The sequence below is a fragment of the Temnothorax longispinosus genome, unplaced genomic scaffold, assembly GCF_030848805.1.
Source record: "Temnothorax longispinosus isolate EJ_2023e unplaced genomic scaffold, Tlon_JGU_v1 HiC_scaffold_24, whole genome shotgun sequence".
Lineage (NCBI taxonomy): Eukaryota > Metazoa > Arthropoda > Insecta > Hymenoptera > Formicidae > Temnothorax > Temnothorax longispinosus.
In genome coordinates this window covers 257,005-263,911 of record NW_027270058.1, presented here as the reverse complement: position 1 = coordinate 263,911, position 6,907 = coordinate 257,005, and the positions used below count along the sequence as shown (strand labels likewise).

Sequence of the window (6,907 nt, the reverse complement as noted above, 5' to 3'; positions counted from 1 at the left end):
GTTCATATACGGTAGTGGGTACGCGTCCTTTTTCGAGACATTGTTCACGAGTCGGAAATCTAAACAGAAGCGATACGTCCCGTTAGGCTTTTTAATCATGACGATAGGCGTCGACCACTCGCTCTGCGACGGCTCTATTATACCGGCCTTTAGTAGGCGATCTACTTCCTCGTAAATGGCTTCCTTTATTTTCGGTGACACGGGGTAACAACGTTGCCGAATTGGAGGGTGGTCTCCTACATCGATATTATGCTCGGTCAACGTGGTGGCCCCGAGTTCCTCCGTACTTCCCGCAATTTGTGACTTTAGGAACGATTGTAACTGTTTTTCTTGTTCGGGAGTTAACTCGCTTAGTCCACAGCAAACGAGAGGCGACGCTTCTGGCTTTCGCGTCCCTTCTCCCTCCCCCGATTGACCTAGCTCGATATCCACGCTGTCATCTCCGGCCACTATCACTCGAACGCTCGCGAGAGAGCTAGAAGATCCCTTCTCGAAAGGGTAAGATCGCGAGGAATCCTCAACGAAATTCCAAGTACCGTTCGCGAAATTGATATTTACTCCGAATGCCGTCAGGAAATCCACACCCAATATACACGGTAACGCCAATGTCGGTAGTGAATGAACTCTCATGTTCAATGTTTTACCGTGCACGCTAATCGGGACCCTTACTTCCCCCCTTACTCTCGCCGTCTGATTGGTCGCGGTCGTCACGCGCCTGCCGCCGGCCGGATTGAACTTAAAACCGAGCTGCTTAATTAATGCGATAATTTCCGGACCCGCGAACGTACGGCTAGAACCCGAGTCTACTAAAGCGCTGATCTCAAATCCCTTGATTTGGATGCGCAGAAACTTGAGAGAGGCCGAGCCTCCCTGTTCGTTAAACGCGCTATACGCGGCATCGCGGTGCCCTATCGGTAACGACTTTTCAGGGGCGGAGGGGGTAGGAGTCGGGTTGCCCCTGGTTCGCGACTCCTTTACTCGTTTCCCGAACACGTCGGGCAAGTGCGGGTGGTGTATTCGGCCTTTCCACACCGATAACAGTGTTTACGCGGCGGGGCCTTACAATCTCGCGCGAAATGCCCAGTCGAATCGCAATTCCAACATTTTGCGGCCTGCGTCGCGTTCGCGGTGACCGATGAGGTGCCCGACGCATTCGCCGCAGGTGCGGCAGTCACGGCCGGGGTATTCTCTTTCGGCCCGCGGGCATTGGCCCTCTTCGCGCCCGCCCCCGCTCCGCTCGAATTTGCGTTAGTCACGCCGAGAGCAGCCACGGCATCGCGATTTTGCCCGCCCCCCTGTCGGTTCGCGCCCTTCGGCGTTCGGTAAGCGAGATCCGGGAAGAAGGACCGTTCCAGCGAAGGCGGAGCACGATAATTCTGTGCGGCGCGGCAGCTAGCCTCCGCACGCGCAGCCCATTGCTCGAGCGCGTCCATATTGTCTACCGCGTCCCGAGGTATTAAGGTCTGCAACCGGGGCAGCATGTGTCGGTGCGCGTACCCGACCTTCTCCTCCTCGCGCCACGGCGGCGATAACCGATCGTAAAGGGTGTTTAAGCACGTCAGGAAGTCCGTTACGGACTCCTGTTCCCCCTGCGTTCGCCGCATAATTTCGTCGCGAAGGGCGAACTGAAAATCCGGGTTTCCAAAACGTGTACGCCACGCGGTTTTAAACGCGGCCCATGTCGTCAGCCGTTCCCTTTTCCCGCGAAACCAATAAAGCGCTATACCTGAGAGAAAGAACGGGAGACATCGTAAAATATCTTCATCCGCGACCGGAATCAATTCGCGGCCCTCCTCAACGCGCAACAGAAATGTTTCGGCATCCTCTCCGCGCGCGCCCGAAAACTTTAAGTCCCACTTCCGCATGATATTATAAATGGTCGTCGCGGGGTTTTCGCCCGCCTCGTGAAAGGTTCGATGCACGTGATCCCGGGAAACGCCCGAGTGATCGAGGCGCGAAGACGCAACCAACCCCGCGGACGGACTATCCGGGCGGATGTCCCCCACAGGAATCTCAAGGTATCCTGCATTAACCGGGTGACTCGCATCGGTCCCCGTCAGCTGTATTAATTCGACGTTCGTCGCGCGGTTCGATTCGGAGTCGGCCACTTGGTTCGACTCGGATGCCCTTTCGGAGCCGCCGCCGCGACGCGCGGCCGTCAGCAAGCGTAACAAGCGAAGCGCCAGCTCGGGGTCGGACCCGTCGGTAGCCAATCCGCGTCGACTCAATTCGGCGATCCGTTCCTCGCGCGTAGCGTGGAGGATCCACTCATCGGTAAGCTCGGTGGAATCCATTTCGTCGTTCGAAATTATTCTTGAAAGCGAAATCTATATTCCGCGCGAAAGCTACGGAATGTTACCGTATTCCCGAAAAAAAATAACACGCGAACAATAATACACGAACAATAACACTCGCGAAAGGAATGAAACGGTAACGCGAAATAGGCAAACAGTTTTTCTGACGCGATAGTCCGCTCGATGTAAACACCGGAATTCCGATGTTATCGCAATCGCGCTTTCACCAAATTCCGACGCGTCACACGGCACCGAATAATATCTTCGATTTACCGAGTAACCCACCCGAATACATTTATTTCAATAATCAATTTCCAAATAATATTTCACACAAAGCTGCAAGAAAGAGGTTAGACAAAACATAATATGGCACAACACAAATAATATCGCAATCAGAAATATATCATATATAATATCGCATCAAAACATGAAATAAGGAAAGGATTAATTCTTTATTCCGACAAACACAAGGAAACGAAATCAGCAAGTAATCCGCGAGACTCTTGTCACCCGCACGAAAATATCGTAGCGCCGTACCGAGCCCTTTACGTGCCTTTCGGCGATCTTTCGGCAGCCCCACGTTGGGCGCCAAATTTTGTCACGACTTTTTGCACTCCCGGACCGCTCCGAGACGTTTGCCGGATCAAAAGGACTTAGGAGAGCGGGATGGTTGGCCTCTCCAGTGATTTCCTCGCACCTCCGATACTCCACGAAATGTTCCGAATGTTGGGCGCCAGACGCGTACATTCGCGTCCACGAAATCGCGAAAACCTAAACGAGACGCAAAACGAAGTGTGGAGGTGCGTGGAATCGGCTAGCTTGACCTAATCATGGGCGGGGTTAATGAAGGGCAGCGCGATATTCGGCGGGGTGACACGTTAATTTCATACTCAGTCAGATAACAAAGAAAATAACATTTATTGAGTACTGGTTGTCGAGAAAATAACAACGTTTATCCATCCGGCTTCGATCAAACACAAGATAAATTCGATAAATAAATCAAGAATAGCCGGTGGCGGGGTGTCTGGATTCATCTAACAGAAATAATATTAAGGCGGACGCGAGACACCCACGGAGTATTAATTGAGTCTCTAATAAACACGCTGAAGGCGCTATTCTCAAACAATTAATAATTCGAGTCGAAAACCGTACGAAAACTCTGTCGCAATGATATCTTAACCTAACGCGAGCGATTCTGCTCGGGCGCAACGGGGAGGCGCCGAGTCATTTAACTAGGCAAAGAATACGATAACTAACGCAAAATACTGGATTAATGCGGTTCTCCAATGATGCGGAATACCGGTCAACGCGAAATACTAGAGTCGCGATATCGCTAATAACCACGGAACGCCATGAAGAACTACGCAAGTAACATCTAAACGCACGAAACGTGTGAACGCCGGTAATTTCTTAACAAGAGTACAAGTCTAACATAATTAATCAATTGGCGGGAACGACATTCGACCGCAATTAACAATGCCATCGACGTCCCAACGCAAAATTCGAGGTGGTCGCGAGCAGGGACGCCATAGGACGTAACGCAAGTAAGATCCGAACACAAATCGATACGCTAACACCGACGCTCGAACACAAGAATTTCCCGACGCGAAGAAACGGTAACGCAATTGACGAAATACCGGCCCGTATGCGGCCGTACACCAAGGTCGCGAGGACAACGCAATACACTCGCGATATCGAACACATTAACGCCTATCGCGACCTCCAGGGATTCGCCATAACGCTTGTACCACGGTTCCGCGGCCACGATACCATCCCGAGGCCCTTCGCTCTCGTTATCGATCGCGAAATTACACTCGATCTTAACATGCGTTATCCCGAGTGAGAGCGTGCACCGGAGAGCGGTGTCGTGGCTTTACATATCGCGATTTACGGGCAATCTCACCGGTGATACGCCTCCTCCTGGGCTCCTCGCCGTCACCTTCCACCAACGATCCTCGATCCGCCAGACAACGATCGAAATACCCGACTCGGGGTGGCTATCGCGTATCTTAGAAAAACGTATCTCGCCGACGGACGACCAGAGAGTGAAACGCTAAACCCGCTCGATTGCGGAATCGATACCCCTTTCTGAGGGGCGCGCGAGCCAATCGGGCGCGAGCTTGCAAGCCCGCGGTGTCCCGGCGCAGTGCTGTCGATACGAGATCCTTCGGGGGCGGGCAACGGTCCCTCGGCGGCGTGCGACTCCTCAAATTTTTGTCCTTAGCGGCGGACGGAACTTCGCTCGTGCCGGTGTGCCTCCGGTTTGACCCTGGGGCGGTGGCCAGCCACCCCGTGGGTCGGTGTTTTGTGGAGATCATTTGCTGAAGCCGGGTGTTTACCCAAGCGCTTGGGGCCCCGCTATCGGCGGCCTCGTCCGTCGCTGCCGCACGTGCCGCCCGCCTGCCGCGTTGCTCTCGCCAGCCCGCGATCTCTGCTGCTTCCGTGTTTGCCACCCCTCCTTGGTTATCGATCGTCCTTGATTTCCTTCGCCAATACTCCCTCGAAGGTTTGCCGTGATGTGGGTGAGGTGCCGCGCGTATTACATTGCATAAAAAAAACAAAAGAAAATAATCAAAATGCGGAAACGCGATTAAATACGACCCCTGGAGATCTCGTCGTTGCCTCCCTGGTCCGTCCCTGGGCGCGAAATTCCGCGCCTTGTGACGGCGGCGGGGCGCCGCGACGGTGCGGCGAGCCGCAACGTCACAATACATATATAATCAATTTTATTGCAATTGATTGCAATTGATCAATTGCAATTTTATTGCAATTGATTATATATATATATAACTAGCTGGTTACCCGGCTTCGCCCGGGCGTTTTTTTTTTAAACGATTTTATTTGTGTTATTACATTTGTGTTCTATAGCTAATCTTATCCACCAATGTATGATTCATAAACACATATTTTTAATAGCTTTTCACGTCACTCTTGAGGTACTATATATTTATTAACGCGTTTATTTATAGTGGTGTTCCCAGTATTTTAAGTTCTTTAAAAGAGTCGTACGTAATCATCCAATTAGTTGCTCTAAATGACGTCAAAAATAATATATCTCAAAATAAAAAAAATCTAATGTGGGGGCCCACTTTCGAAATAATTACCAAATTTTTCTTGTATTTTATCTTTATAGGCAAACTGAACGCAGCAGAAATTCAAAAAAAATTTAAAAGCTTGCGAGACACGTATAGAAAAATTGTTCAAACAGAGCAGCATGCCAGCGGTTTCGCAAGGATTGAACTCAAGGAAAAATGGAAGCATTACGACGTGATGAATTTTCTACGTGATTCTTGCCTGATACGACCGTAAAACTTGCTTCCTTCAAATATTAATAAAGTGTTGGTTTATTGGTTCGTTAATTATAATTATTACTATTTCGTTTGTAGAACTCAAACAAATGTCAGTCGGGATTCTGTCTGCGAGGATTCTCGAGAAGACGAAATTATTGTCGATGCAGGTACATCAAACGATGTCGACAGAGATGCTGACGAAGATTGCAGTCTGGCGTCAGGTATGGGACATTCATAAACTTTCTAATGTAAATAATAATATTAATAATACATCGTACAGCATTATGATATATACCACTGATTGTGAGTTTCGGTATGTGATGTCAGAAAAAAGCGGCTGGAAAAAATATATAAAAAATCTATAAAATATAACACAGAATATATAAAAAATCTAAAAAATGTAACACAGAAATGCATGTCTCTCCTCTTCTTATTGTTAGTAACCCAGGCTATTCAACGTAGATTGTAAAATAGTCACAAACAGACACTGGCGAAATCTTAATTGCTTTTTATATTATTCGATTAATTATTGTCACAATATTTTTTAGTGATTAAGTTATTTAGGGTTATATATACTTTCATATGAATCTTATATGGATCCATATATGAGTGCATATATGATCTATTGTTCATATCTAGTTATATTTGGAATTATATATGCCCATATATAATGATATACGGACCCATATATAATTTTATATAAAGCACCAAATTTAATATATAATCACATATAATCATATATATTTATCTATATATAATTATATATAATCTTTTTTTCCCCGGAAATGTTACAGCTTCAACAGAGACACGAAAGAGATCGCGTAAAAATACACCCAAAGATACTGAAGAAGCTGTAAGTGCAATCAACAGAATCGCGGATGCAATGTGTAGAGAAAACCCAAATATTGTTTTACCTGCTCCCCCGCAACCAGATGAGGTTGATTCCATGTTGCATGCAGCAGGGCTGCAATTGCGCCGATTGTCATATAGGAGACGGATGCAAACACTTTTAGACATTGTAGAAATGGTTCACATTCGATTGATGGATGAGAATATTGAAGAAACGCCATAAAATTTTTTTGTTTTTAACCCTCGGAGTACACACAGGGTCAATTTGACCCTGTTTTTTTTTTGCCAGAAAAAATTTTAGCCAGAAATATTAAAAATAAAAAAAATAAAAAATTTTTTCGTAAATTACGTTTTTTTCAAAAGAACACTGGGTCAATCTGACCCTACACACACTTTGATCGTCCACCATTTTAAATTGACGAGTGCGATCAGCTTGAAAAAATTTCCAGATGTACTTGGAACATTGTTAAATCA

General features: G+C 47.5%; 1 long non-coding RNA gene across 1 annotated transcript; it reads left to right on the top strand.

Moving 5' to 3' along the window:
- Window positions 1–5,358: 5,358 nt before the first annotated feature.
- LOC139824005 (uncharacterized) lies at window positions 5,359–6,907 on the top strand. The gene is made up of 3 exons (XR_011734965.1): window positions 5,359–5,599; window positions 5,681–5,805; window positions 6,379–6,907. It is a non-coding gene; the product is annotated as an uncharacterized lncRNA (long non-coding RNA).